The sequence below is a fragment of the Macrobrachium nipponense genome, chromosome 27, assembly GCF_015104395.2.
Source record: "Macrobrachium nipponense isolate FS-2020 chromosome 27, ASM1510439v2, whole genome shotgun sequence".
Lineage (NCBI taxonomy): Eukaryota > Metazoa > Arthropoda > Malacostraca > Decapoda > Palaemonidae > Macrobrachium > Macrobrachium nipponense.
Window position 1 is genome coordinate 35,959,997 of NC_087216.1, and position 15,000 is coordinate 35,974,996.

A 15,000-nucleotide genomic window follows, 5' to 3' on the forward strand; every position below is an offset into this window, starting at 1 on the left:
CAAAAAAAAACTTTATATATTATATATATTTATATATAAATATATATATATGTTGATATATATATATATATATTATATATATATATCATATATATGTATAGTACCATAATTAATTAATAATACATATATATAGACATATATACAGTATATATTATAATGTGGGGGGGGTGTATGTATATTATATATATATGTAATATATATAAATATATATACTATATATTATATATTATAATATATATATCCATACCTACATACATATATATATATATATATATATATATATGTCATGACATGTATCTATATGGTATATAATTATATGTACATATACATATATATTATGTATATATATATATATATATATATATATATATAATATATATATTATATATTTATATATATATATATATATATATATATTATATATATATATATAAAGTTTTTTTTGCACGAAGGAAAAAAATGAAAAAACGAGTTAGCCGAGTACTTTCGGTCCTATTTGGACCCTTTACTGAGGCATATGCCTCAGTAAAGGTCCGAATAGGACCGAAAGTACTCGGCTAACTCGTTTTTTCATTTTTTTCCTTCGTGGCAAAAAACCAAAATTTATTTATACATAGCATCACGTTTTATATACTTCGTGATCAAGTTATTCAGATATATATAAATATATATATATATATATATATATATATATATATTATATATATATATATATTTATATAGATATATATATATATATATATATATATATATATATATACATAATATGCATCATACATGCATACATATATGCATACATACATACATACAGTCTACTATGTCATGTATATTGAATGTATGCAAAGTCAGTCTCTCCCTTCCTCCCTCTATTTCTTTTATACATGCATAAGTACTTTTTATACATGCATAAGTACAGAGAATAACTCACTTCATCTCTATCTTACTTTGACGTGCAGCCATCAGTAACGCCCCCCATCTCCTCATCTTTCGAAACAATTGCAGCCTTTAAGACGTCGTTGGAAAGATCTTGCTATTGCAAGATGCAAGGTCGTTTTCCTCGGCGATGTTGTTACGTCAACAGGAAGCTTTACAAACCTTCCTTTGCCGATATATCCTCTGGTTGCTGCGGAGCCTTTGTGGTTCTGTAAGGCGACTTCTGTTGTGTGGTTAAATTTTTTAGAGTTTTTATGGAACTTTTTAGTCATCCTAGATAATAATTTTAAACTTTTCCTTACGAAGATAAATTTCGAGTCTTTTGTAATTTACTTGCATTTTCTAAAACGTCTCGGAATCTCTTGCAGCATCTGAGATTCTGTAAAATTCATGTGTTCTCTGGAGCTTTCAGGGGACACTGAGGTATTTTAGAGCTTTGTATGTTTTATTTATGAACTGCGAGATCTTCCTTCGCAGAGATTAGCTCCTGGAGGGTGGACGTCTTTGAAATAATGAAGAGCATTTAGAAGCATCTTGGGTTTTCAAAAGAGATTTTCAAGGAATCGTCAAAACTCTGGGGAGTTTCTTACATTTTCTAGACGAACCTCTGGGAGTCGTTGGGATTACTTACACCTTCTGAGGCTTCCTAACAAAGCTTTTAGGAGTCATATAAACACAGAAGAGTCATTCGTCAAGATTATAGTTTTTGAACACAAAGTGCACTGACTGAGAAATGGCTCACGATGAAAGGTATCCGGAAGATTAAAAGCTATTGAGGACTTTCATCCTCAAAAAATCATATAGATAGGTAATTTTTAGCTTAGCAGACCCTCGAAGTAGCTTTTTTAAGCTTTAAAAATCCCATGACAATTATCTTTGAAGCCTCCAATACTCTGGACTTTTAATTTTGTCCGTTAAGGGCCTTATAGTATAGCTAGTTTTAGCATGAAAAGACCCACGACTTAGTTCTTTTCAGCCTCAGTGCCTCTGATAAAGCTTATGTTTTCTTTAAAAAGCCGCGATTCAATTCTTCTCAGTAACCTCTGTTACCTTCCTGTTAACTCATTTTAGCATTGAATACCACAAATGAGCTTTTTTTTAGCTTTACAAACCCCTTGATGTATCTCGCTTTAGCTGGAAGATTCCACATTATATCTCCTTTTACCCATTAAGACCCCATAATGATGCTCATTTTATCAGACAGCCCATGATGTCACTCTTTTTTTAGTGTAAAACCCACGAAGTTGCTCATTTTAGCTTTAAAGACCTCTCAGTGAAGCTCATTATAGGCTTAAATACCATAAAGTAGCTCACATAGCCTTAAAGATCCCACACACAAGCTCATTTCAGCTTTGAAAACAATTTAGGTAGCGTCAGCCCAAAAGACGACACAGAGTAGATATTTTTAGCCTAATAGTCATGACGTATATAATTTTAGACATAAATATAAAAAATAACATCGTTTTAGCCTTGTAGATACCCAAATGTAGCTAGTTTGAACTCATTTAGAGTCAAAGAAAATGAAGTAGCTCATTTTAGCCTGAATACCAAATGAAGTAGCTCTTCTTAGCTTCAAAGACCCTATAATGTAGCTATTTTTTTACTTAAGGATACCACGGTGTAATTCATTTTAGACTAAAACGTCATGCTGTGTTATTCTTTGTCTTAAAGATCGCGACACAGGTAATTCTAACTTAAGAGACCCGCAGTATAGCTCGTTTTTAGCCTTAAAATCCCCTGACAGCTTTTTTTAACTTTAAAGATCCATGAAGCAGTCCAGTGTAACTTGGAAGAACTCACAAAATACCGTAGTTTAGTCTTAAAAGCAGCACTTTGTTATTCATTTCATCCCTACAGACCGCATATTAGGTCCAAATACCCGTGAAGACCCTACAAAGCTCTTCCTATCCATGAAGATAGTCCTCTGTGCCCGTCAAGACCAAGTAGTTAATTTCAGTCTTGAAAACCTAGAAAAGTAGGTGATTTTAGCCTTCAGTCTCCACGATGTAGCTTTTTTAACCTTATAGACCATTTAAGTAGCACACACAACCTCAAAGACACCGCAACACAGAGGGGTGGGCCTGCTTTATTCTCAGCGTTGGTAAAACTATCTCGTTAATTTGTATGGAGGAGTTAATATTCGATATACAATATCCAAAGACGAAAGGTTTTAACTTTGGCCACAACACATGAGGCTTTACTATATTTCCTGATGCTTGATTTCATCAGCAAATAAAAACTCTAGTTGCTTCTTCCTAGCTTTCGACAGAGTTCTGTTACTTGTAGTTGGTGTTCCGTCTCAACATGTTGTGATTAGTCAAACTAAGGTTGATCATGTTGCGATTAGTCAGAATAGGGTTGATCATGTTGCGATTAGTCAAACTAGGGTCGATCATGTTGCAAATAGTCAAACTAAGGTTGATCATGTTGCGATTAGTCAGAATAGGGTTGTTCATGTCACGATTAGTCAGAATAGGGATGATCATGTTGCGATTAGTCAGAATAGGGTTGATCATGTCGCTATTAGTCAGAATAGGGTTGATCATGTCGCTATTAGTCAGAATAGGGTTGCTCATGTCGCGATTAGTCTGAATAGGATTGATCATGTCGCAATTAGTCAGAATAGGGTTGATCATGTCGCAATTAGTCAGAATAGGGTTGATCATGTCGCAATTAGTCTGAATAGGGTTGATCATGTTGCAATTAGTCAAAATAGGGTTGATAATGTTGCGATTAGCCAGAATAGGGTTGATCATGTTGCGATTAGTCAAACTAGGGTTGATCATGTTGCGATTAGTCAGAATAGGGTTGATCATGTTGCGATTAGTCAGAATAGGGTTGATTATGTTGCAATTAGTCAAAATAGGGTTGATCATGTTGCGATTAGTCAAAATAGGGTTGATCATGTTGCAATTAGTCAAACTAGGGTTGATCATGTTGCAAATAGTCAAAATAGGGTTGATCATGTTGCGATTAGTCAGGATAGGGTTGATCATGTTGTGATTAGTCAAAATAGGGTTGATCATGTTGCAATTAGTCAAACTAGGGTTGATCATGTTGCAAATAGTCAAAATAGGGTTGATCATGTTGCGATTAGTCAGGATAGGGTTGATCATGTTGCGATTAATCAGAATAGGGTTGATCATGTTGCGAATAGTCAAAATAGGGTTGATCATGTTGCGATTAGTCAGACTAGGGTTGATCATGTTGCAATTAGTCAGACTAGGGTTGATCATGTTGCAATTAGTAAGAATAGGGTTGATCATGTTGCGATTAGTCAGACTAGGGTTGATCATGTTGCGATTAGTCAGAATAGGGTTGATCATGTCGCGATTAGTCTGACTAGGGTTGATCATGTTGCGAAGAGTCAAAATACGGTTGATCACGTTGCAATTAGTCAGAATAGGGTTGATCATGTTGCAATTAGTCAAAATAGGGTTGATAATGTTGTGATTAGCCAGAATAGGGTTGATCATATTGTGATTAGTCAAAATAGGGTTGATCATGTTGCGATTAGTCAAACTAGGGTTGATCATGTTCCGAATAGTCAAAATAGGGTTGATCATGTTGCGATTAGTCAGACTAGGGTTGATCATGTTGCAAATTGTCAAAATAAGGTTGATCTTGTTGCGATTAATCAAACTAGGGTTGATCATGTCACGATTAGTCAAACTAGGGTTGATTATGTTGCAATTAGTCAGAATAGGGTTGATTATGTTGCAATTAGTCAGAATAGGGTTGATTATGTTGCAATTAGTCAGAATAGGGTTGATCATGTCGCAATTAGTCAGACTAGGGTTGATCATGTCGCGATTAGTCAGACTAGGGTTGATCATGTCGCGATTAGTCATAATAGGGTTGACCATGTGAATAGTCAGACTAGGGTTGATCATGTCGCGATTAGTCAGAATCTAAGATATCTAAGAGGTTGTTTTTGTTTGTACTTTAATTTAGTTACTTAACAGACTTCCCCATAATAGAATGCACTTATGGGAAAAAGTAAAATAAGGAAGAATCAGACGAAAAAACTGTATTTAATTTCCAAACTGAAGTAGGTAATGGATAGAAAATATCTAATAATATACCTTCGGTATAGAAAATATCCCATAGTCAAACATTTGTCACTGGAAAAATACAAGCAAAAAGATATTTATTTAAAACAAAAGCTGAATGAAAAGCGAGCGAAAAGATGAACAGAACGTACCGAATCCTACCTAAAAAGATCATTGTTTACTGCTTTGTAGAACCTTGTTTTTATTCCTGCCACCAAAGTTAAGACAAGTGTCCAAAATGAATGGGACGCAGAAGGTTTGTGTTCCCAAGTGAAGGGAGACGTGGAGGGCCAGTGTCCTAAAAGGAATGGGACACCGGGGGCCAGTATCCGAAAATTAATAGTACGCGAATGACAAAATTAAGAGTTGAAAGGTTGCATAAATGAGTTGGAACATCAAGGTACAGATTGGTAAACTTTCATTTTTGGCGCAGGAGAAAGCAATTTAACCTGCTTTGCTTGGTTGAGACCAAGACTTGGGGCGTTGCCAAAATGGAAACTCGGAGAGTTTGAGCGAGGCGTGAATAAGTGTATGTGGGTGATTTGGGCTTTCCATGAACCGAATAACTATCATTAGATTAGCTAATACTCCACACGAATACTGCTTTGTAAATCTCAGAGAGAGAGAGAGAGAGAGAGAGAGAGAGAGAGAGAGAGAGAGAGAGAGTATGCGTCTTAGTTTCAGGTATAGTTATTTTGAGACTTTTTATCCACTGTACAAATGGCGTAGGATAGTTTTGAATAAGCCTAGTTTCAGAGGCGCGTTAAGCCGTAAAATCACTTCTTCAGAGATGAATATTTTCGTAGGTACAAACCATACAATGGAATTCCGTTGTTAAACGACAAGAGACTTTCCTCTGGAATATTAAAATATGAAAATGACGTTCATATGAGGGCGGATAGGGCTGCTGATTTGATATCCTCACGGGGGCTCCCAGTGTTAAAAGAGAGATGGAGAAATCGAAGGCAGCCTTTTATAACAGGAGATGTTATATGTAGTTACATGGATAAACGGAGCCACGGAGGAAACACCGGATGGGGGCAGTATAGGGAGAAAGATAACTAAAACGGATAAATGGCTTTTGGGGGGTTTTTACGTGCACTGCCAAGACGATGAGGATTTGCGAAGTGAGTTCGGTTAATCGACTGAGTATTTGTAAATATTATTTAAACTTGCTTTTTTTTGTGTAATGTATCCTGTATCTTGATTATTATTTCTATATCTCATGAAACAATGCTTTTTATTATTATTATTATTATTATTATTATTATTATTATTATTATTTTCTATGACAGTCATCCTATTCGATTAGGTTCCGGGTTGCATCCTGCCTCCTTAGGAGTCCATCACTTTTCTTGCTATCAGCGCTGTTTCTTGGAGCACAACACTCTTCTGCATGAGTCCTGGGGCTACTTCATCATCTAGTTTTCCTTATTATTATTATTATCTGACTTAGTGTTCAAAACACGCAAAATCACTGATCAGTTGTTTTATGAGTGTGCATATACAGGTTTTTGCGACCTTTTTATTACTAATTTTCCTGTGACTTCAAATAGTTCTGAGATCTTTACACGAGTTCTTTTAGACCTAAAAGATCATTCTGTTTCCTGACATTCTTCTTTCAAGTTTTGATTTTACTAAAGAGGTTAGAGATCTTGTGGACACCCGTTAATTCAGTAGCAATTCTCTCTCTCTCTCTCTCTCTCTCTCCCTCGCTATCTAGACTTTTCCCTCTTCGGAAACTGATGTTGTAGAGATAACAGAACTTTATGTAGCTCCTGGCTCGGGGAATTTCTGCTGAATGCACACTCACACACAGACACACAGACACACACACACACAGAGAGAGAGAGAGAGAGAGAGAGAGAGAGAGAGAGAGAGAGAGAGAGAGAATATCTAGCGGGAAAGGTGAATTGTGAAGTCCAACTACACACACACACACACACACACACACACACACACATATATATATATATATATATATATATATATATATATATATATATATATATATATATAATATGTGTGTTTGCATTTGCGTTTGTGTACTTACACACACACACACATACAGAGAGAGAGAGAGAGAGAGAGAGAGAGAGAGAGAGAGAGAGAGAGAGAGGGTAGCGGATGCGGAGAGGACAGAGAGAATCCTGCAAACCCTAAATTCCCTGACGTCGAAATGCAGGGGAGTTCAGCCTGGGAGGGAGGACGGAACGAGCATGGCGGAGGGCAGGTCAGAAGGGATCGGTGGAAAAGTTCTTTATGAACTTTCTTAGACAAACAACGGCAATTTTAGGGACACGCGAAAGGTTCCTGTGTGATTTGTTCTCTCTGTCAATGCTATGGTTGCATCTTGTGCCTTGATTTTGCGTTGTAGAGAGAGAGAGAGAGAGAGAGAGAGAGAGAATGCATTTTCATAAGGGTTTTCACAGTGCAGTACTTCTGTTACAAATCGGCCTAGTACGTTTATTTGTTGTTCTTCGTGATAAAATAATTAAGTTAACATAAACGCACGGGTCACTTCTTAACAATATATACAATATATAATTTAATTAATCAGTCCATCTTGGCCCTGGAGAGTTGATATGCGTAGCAAGAAACGCTGTTTCGTTTTAACTGTTTCGTTTTAACACTAAGGAGCGAAGGAAATAAAGGTTTTACCACTATTAGTCAACTGCATTGTGAGCCACCCCCCCCCCCCCCCCCCCCCCTTGTCATAAATGTTAAACATCTCGCCAGATGAGGCTTTATTCTTTTCTCGTAATGTAACCGTCTTCTTAATAGGGGTGTAACTATAGCTTCCCTCTTGGGTGGACTCCTATCCCTCGACTCATGAAATCATTGTCATTTCTTCCCTTTAAGCATGAATAGACTTTTTTATTATTTACTTCATCTGGTGTGTTCACAACTATTCGTAATATGGACCGTCAAGAGATAAGAGACAGTGACCTCAATCGCAAGCATTTTCGTTGGTTCAATGGCAACGCCTCAACTGAGGAATACTTTATTATTTCAGTAAACATGCAAATATTATATATACATATATATACTTATATATATATTATATATTATATATATATATATATATAATATATATATGTGTGTGTGTGTGTGTGTGTGTGTATAGTGAACAAAAGTAGGTGGACAGTATATGATAACATTTATTTGAGATTTCATACTCGTATACAGGTATATTCAATCGTTTGGATATATATATATATATATATATATATATATATATCTATCTATATATATATATATATATATATATTACTTAGACAATCTATAAGAACCTCTCGCAAGATACCAGGACTTTCGACTCTTAGTAAAAGTCATCTTCAGGGTACAAAATAGTTTCAATAGTACAGTTAAGAAAGGAAGCAATATGAGGTCACAGGCAACAATAGAAATAATTGGACAAACTCCCTACTTATGCATGAAACTGTTTTTCAAGAAGATACTTGGTGGAATAGGCAGTTACCAAATTCATAATGCAAAAATAAGAAATTTATAAGATATTTAACAGTTTGTTTTACCTGACAATTTTAAAACTTCAGAAATTCACCCATCGTAATTAAAACTATCATCGTTCAATTTCTTGTTTTTAAGGTTCCCTTTGACTAACAATCAGCCGTGTAATGATGAACTTTTAAAAACTACTTTGTGTGATTTGCAGTCGACAGGTGGTCAAAACTCTGTCGTGGTAAAAACTGGCACTTGAATTTGTTTCCAACGCTTACATTATGTATTGTCACTCGCTGGCTCAGTTCGTAATCAGACTGTCCAATAGAAGGTACATTACATGTTGAACAATCAATTTTGTACTCCCATTCTGTTTGCTTTACATGTGTGTGTGTGTGTGTGTGTATGTGAATTTTCGATGCACGAATTGTTACTAAAGATATTTATTTTTATATATTTTCAAAGTCAGAAGCGCTTTATCTGTCGGTATTATAAAGTTTTTCCTGTCTCAATGGGATCAACCATAAACAAAATCTAGGGGAAACATAATTCTCCTGCAATTTCGTGTGTTGCAATTTCGTGTGTTTTCAATTTCATTATCCAGAAACTTAGAAACGCTACATCTAAATGCTTTCAAAGAGACACCAGTGAACACTGGCTGCAAAAATTCGATCCGTTTTCTCAGGTACGTTTCTGAGAGTGAAATTATTTCTCTAAGAGTAGTAACTCTGGAACAGATATGTAAATCACTGGCACATTGCACGCCTAAAATTACGAACTCCAACATTTGAAACCCATTGATTTTTTATTTAACTTGGCAGCCATGGAAAATACGTTTTATCATTCTAAGAAGACTAGATTAATCTTAAAAATAAACTGCAAATTTTGTTGGTAGGATGACTAACTTCTCTATTTGTAACTCAGTGACTCGACGCTGCATAATTGAAAGTCGGGTAAAGCAGTCACTACTCCTCATTCGTGAGTGATCATTAGAAAACTGAATGGAATCGGGATCGTCGTTTTTTTTTTTTTCTTTTTTTTTTTTTAGAGATGGTGCCAATCAGCAAGACCTAAAGCTCAAATTGTGTTGACTAATATTATTTCACTGACAATTCGATAACACGAAAGCGTTATTTCTTTGCAAGAGAATGACTATATCGGACATGATTTGTAATCACTGCCATGTAAATTGAGTGCCATATCTTTCACATCATACCGATAGGATGTAAACTATAGCAGTGAGGAGTTTTAGATTGCGCACGAGTCCATATCACCGTCGAACCCAAATTCGAGTGATATAGAAGTAAAAGTCGAAGCGGACGCTACCTTTGTTCAAGATGCATTGTTTCTGAAGAGCAGACGATACGACCCCTTCTGTATCCTGCCTTTGGAAGCATTTTGGAAAGATGTGAACGACATTCCCTCGACACAGAACATGTGAATAACCACTGTCAGCCAGATTTGTATTTCAGCTTCTTCCTAAGCCAAGGAAGTCATACAACTTTTGAATTCTTTTTCTCGTATCTGGATAAGCGTCAAAACTTTCCTCTATTATTGTGCCTGCCCTGCGTTTTAAAATCTTAAAAGGGAATTAGAGTTAAAATGAGAAAACATATTCACTCAGTCATAAGACGTCGGATGAGAATCGAATTGAAGTGCTGAATGAAATTTTAGTGGAAGATTATTTCGCGTCTCATGAGTGATCGCGTGTAGATAACCTGTTGCATCCTCCCGCGGAGAAATAGGAATGGCATTTTGTCCCGAGACATGCACCCAGCTCTCCCGAAAAGTAGGTCCCCGTACCCAGCCTTAACTTTGTTGTCCAAGGAGTACAGAAAGAGAGCACGAAACTTCCTTAATTAGATACGGTGCATTAAACCAGCAAGAATTCCCGCCAGCATCAGGGAGCATAAAAACGGGGAAAGGCTATACACCCTGACTTTATTTTGGGCGATGTCCAACAGACCAGAAAAGAATCCCTGACGGGCAAGGGTGCTATATCATTTCAGTATAATTTTTTTTTCTTTTCGTTTAATTTATGAAGCGCATGCGGAGTAAGGCGCATCTGTGGCTATCTTACTGAACTGTTAGGTAACACTCTTGGACTCAAAACAGAGCTGGATTTGGTTCGTCATCTTACTCCAGTCACTCTTAGACTCAAGACGTCTCATGTTTTGGTCCGTCATCGTACATCGCTCACTCTCCATCTCCTCTTCTTTATCTCAAGGAAGGAAGTTTGTTGTTCGTGAAGTTGATGGAGGAGTGTTGCCAAGTTCCTTTCGCAATTTTATTTAGTTATTTTGCTATTTTTTGCAAAATAGCCTCGTACTTGCTTGCATGTGTGCTTGCACTTTATGCGTGACTCATCTTTTTCCTGACAGTATATAAAGCGAGAACAATCGCAGTGACTTCAGGCCACTGAGAAGAAATGAAAGTGAAATTCTGTGGCTGTTTTCCCAAACTTTTGATCTATTTCTCACCAGGAGCCCAACCTTTATCGTGTGAATTGGCCCACCTCTTCTCTCCATAACATTCAACACTCACTCCCCCCACATCTCTCTCTCTCTCTCTCTCTCTCTCTCTCTCTCTCTCTCTCACTAAAAATTAGATACTCGAGCTCTCAGTCTTCGCTGCACACAACAGCGTATACTCGCAATAATGAGTATGTATATGTATGTGTGTGTATATAATATATATATATTAATATTATAATTATTAATTATTATAATATATAAGAGAAGAGAGAGAGAGAGAGAGATGAGAGAGAGTGAGAGAGAAGAGAAGTATATATAAAAATATATATATATATTATATATTTATTATATTATATATATATATATATATATATATATTTATATATATATAGAGAGAGAGAGAGAGAGAGAGAGAGAGAGAGAGAGAGAGAGAGTATCCGCAAAGTAGTACCATAGTGCATTTTTCATATCCTCAGTTTCAGAGTAGGCGAAACAAGAAGAGCAGGAGGAGGCTTGCAATAGATTGGGAAGACTTGATGTGTCTGTGGAAGCTAATTGGAAATGCAGGAAGGGGTTTTTGAGCCAACTTCTGCTTTTGCAAATGAAAGAAAAGAGGTTGAATATGAATCTGTAGCAATAAACTGTTGGTACGGTATAAGTGGTGCAAGAACTGAAGGTGTAAGGTATACAGAGATAAGTTGATATCCAGTGAAAAGGTTAGCATGGGTGAAGCGATTGATCGGTGTGTTTTAAGGTCTGGTCATGTAGTAAGAATGGAGGATAAACGATTGACGACAAGTGTTTGATTTGGAATGGTTGGAGAGAGGAGAGGAACACCTCAAAAGGATTGATCAGGCGTTGTGAAGGAGGTGATGGAAAAAGAAGGCTTTACCATCAAGGGAGCTCCAGAAGGCGAGAGAGACAGAGGTGATTAATGTAGTTTGTGTTGAAGGGTGTTTGGTTCTGTGCTGAAGCGTCTTCTGTGGTGTTCCGCTGAGCTGGAAGTTCGTTTTTAAGGGTCTCCTCTGCGACTCTGTGGTTAAAATGCATATTTGTCATTGACTTCTTTTTTTTTTTTAGCCACCCGCCACTATGGAAAACGGCCTGGTAATGGAGACATTCTTCCTCATGGACAAAAAAACATATGCATAAGTGCAGAAGTCAGTCCAACGAAATGTAGTCCTTAGCTTTAAACCAGTTTTGTAATGGGCCTTTTATACTTGAAACGCATCCAGTTTTAACAGAAGAATTTTTTTTTACATATATATATATATATATATATATATATATATATTATATATATATATATATATGTGTGTGTGTGTGTGTGTGTGTGTGTGTGTGTGTGTATGTTTTAATCATAGGCACTTTCTCCGCAATGTATAACATATATATACATGCATATACAGTGGGTAGATGGCTATATAGATAGATAGATAGATTTATGGTAATTTATGTGGCTTCATTAAATTGGAAGGCTAAGTAAACCTCAACGCATACATTTAGCATCTTGTGTATATCAGAAACTAGTACACGTAGATGCACACGATTTACAACATCATGGTCCTTTGATAGTCATAATTAATCTTTATATATAGTTACGTTCGTCATTTATAACCTTAGGGTATCGCTAATAATTATTCATGTAAAAAAAAAAACAGAAATGAGTTCCATTCTCAACTGGGTTATTCTGGGCTGTGTTCGCATGTTTTATTCTTCTTGCTCTGTTGTGACGCCAGTTTGAGTAGACACCATCAATCAATTCTTCTTGCTCTTATGGAAATGAAGACGGTTTTTTTTTATGTCTAATAGAAAGATGATTTTCCAAGTAAAAATTTTCTGCTTCATAATGTTAGGAATATACTTCCTCATTCTTCATTTCATGTTTTTGGTGGCGGTTTATTTCTCTTAGAATACAGAAAAGGCTTCAAACGGTAACTTTGGTGCCCCCGCTGCCCCCCGACCCCCAACTTAAGGCGCGGTTTAAAACCGGCCCTGCCTGTGAGGCGCACTGTAGAAGGTTCTAAGGTTTCTCCTCAATGGCATACTGTAGAGGGTTCTAAAGTCTCCCCTCAACGGCGTACTGTAGAAGGTTCTAAAGTTTCCCCTCAACGGCGTACTGTAGCAGGTTCTAAATTTTCCCCTCAATGGCGTTCTGTAGAAGGTTCTAAAGTTTCCCCTCAACAGCGTACTGTAGAAGGTTCTAAAGTTTCCCCTCAACGGCATACTGTAGAAGGTTCTAAAGTTTCCCCTCAACAGCGTACTGTAGAAGGTTCTAAAGTTTCCCCTCAACGGCGTACTGTAGAAAGTTCTAAAGTTTCCCCTCAATGGCGTACTGTAGAAGGTTCTAAAGTTTCCCCTCAACTGCGTACTGTAGAAGGTTCTAAAGTTTCCCCTCAATGGCGTTCTGTAGAAGGCTCTAAAGTTCCCCCTCAATGGCATACTGTAGAAGGTTCTAAAGTTTCCCCTCAATGGCGTTCTGTAGAAGGTTCTAAAGTTTCCCCTCAATGGCGTACTGTAGAAGGTTCTAAAGTTTCTCCTCAACGGCGTACTGAAGAAGGTTCTAATTGTTTCCCCTCAATGGCACACTGTAGAAGGTTCTAAAGTCTCCCCTCCTGTAGAAGGTTCTAAAGTATCCCCTCAATGGCGCACTGTAGAAGGTTCTAAAGTTTCCCCTCAATGGCGTACTGTAGAAGGTTCTAAAGTTTCCCCACAACGGCATACTGTAGAAGGTTCTAAAGTTTCTCCTCAATGGCGCACTGTAGAAGGTTCTAAAGTTTCTCCTCAACAGCGCACTGGAGAAGGTTCTAAAGTTTCCCCTCAACGGTGCACTGTAGAAGGTTCTAAAGTCTGCCCTCAATGGCATACTGTAGAAGGTTCTACAGTTTCCCCTCAATGGCGCACTGTAGAAGGTTCTAAAGTCTCCCCTCAACTGCGTACTGTAGAAGGTTCTAAAGTTTCCCCTCAACGGCATACGGCATACTGTAGAAGGTTCTAAAGTTTCCCCTCAACGGCGTACTGTAGAAGGTTCTAAAGTTTCCCCTCAACGGCGTACTGTAGAAGGTTCTAAAGTTTCCCCTCAACAGCGTACTGTAGAAGATTCTAAAGTTTCCCCTGAATGGTTTACTGTAGAAGGTTCTAAAGTTTCCCCTGAATGGTGTACTGTCGAAGGTTCTAAAGTTTCTCCTCAACGGCGCACTGTAGAAGGTTCTAAAGTTTCTCCTCAACAGCGTACTGAAGAAAGTTCTAAAGTTTCCCCTCAACGTCGCACTGTAGAAGGTTCTATAGTCTCCCCTCAATGGCGCACTATAAAAGTTTCTAAAGTTTCCCCTCAACGGCGCACTGTAGAAGGTTCTAAAGTTTCCCCTCAATGGCATACTGTAGAAGGTTCTAAAGTTTCCCTCAACGGAGTACTGTAGAAGGTTCTAAAGTTTCCCCTCAATGGCGTACTGTAGAAGGTTCTAAAGTTTCCTCTCAACGGCGTACTGTAGAAGGTTCTAAAGTTTCCCCTCAACAGCGTACTGTAGAAGGTTCTAAAGTTTCCCCTCAACGGCGTTCTGTAGAAGGTTCTAAAGTTTCCCCTCAACGCCGTACTGTAGAAGGTTCTAAAGTTTCCCCTCAATGGCGTACTGTAGAAGGTTGTAAAGTTTCCCCTGAACGGCGTACTGTAGAAGGTTCTAAAGTTTCCCCTCAACGGCATACTGTAGAAGGTTCTAAAGTTTCCCCTCAGCATCCTGTTATTTTGCAGGCACATTGCTGCATTCTGCCCCTCACTTTTCATCTATCTGCGATTCATACCCAACTGTCCAACTTCTTCAACTTTACTTCGCTCTAGCTTTCACCTCTCTTTGGAAACTTAGCCTATTTTAGCATTGAAATGCGACTGTGGGCTTGTTTAAATAATTATGATAAGCGATTACATCTGTAATAAATTCTATATAAAAGGTAATGTGCATCCATGCATTTATTTTTATGTCCACCAACGACAGCCTACCGGTAATGAACATGTGGTGTCCCTCGGTAAGGGACTTTCCGTTTTAAATGTCGTGTTACCGTCATTTATGACTGCATGGTTACGC

At 37.5% G+C, this 15,000-nt stretch overlaps 2 protein-coding genes across 2 annotated transcripts in view; one reads left to right on the forward strand and one right to left on the reverse strand.

Annotated features, from left to right (window-relative positions):
• LOC135200669 (unconventional myosin-Ia-like) overlaps positions 1-15,000 on the reverse strand; it is a gene marked incomplete in the record, with an annotated part of 253,582 nt that overhangs the window by 83,277 nt on the left and 155,305 nt on the right.
• Positions 1-15,000, forward strand: part of LOC135200585 (unconventional myosin-Ia-like) — an 81,611-nt gene that overhangs the window by 10,202 nt on the left and 56,409 nt on the right. The window lies entirely within an intron of this gene.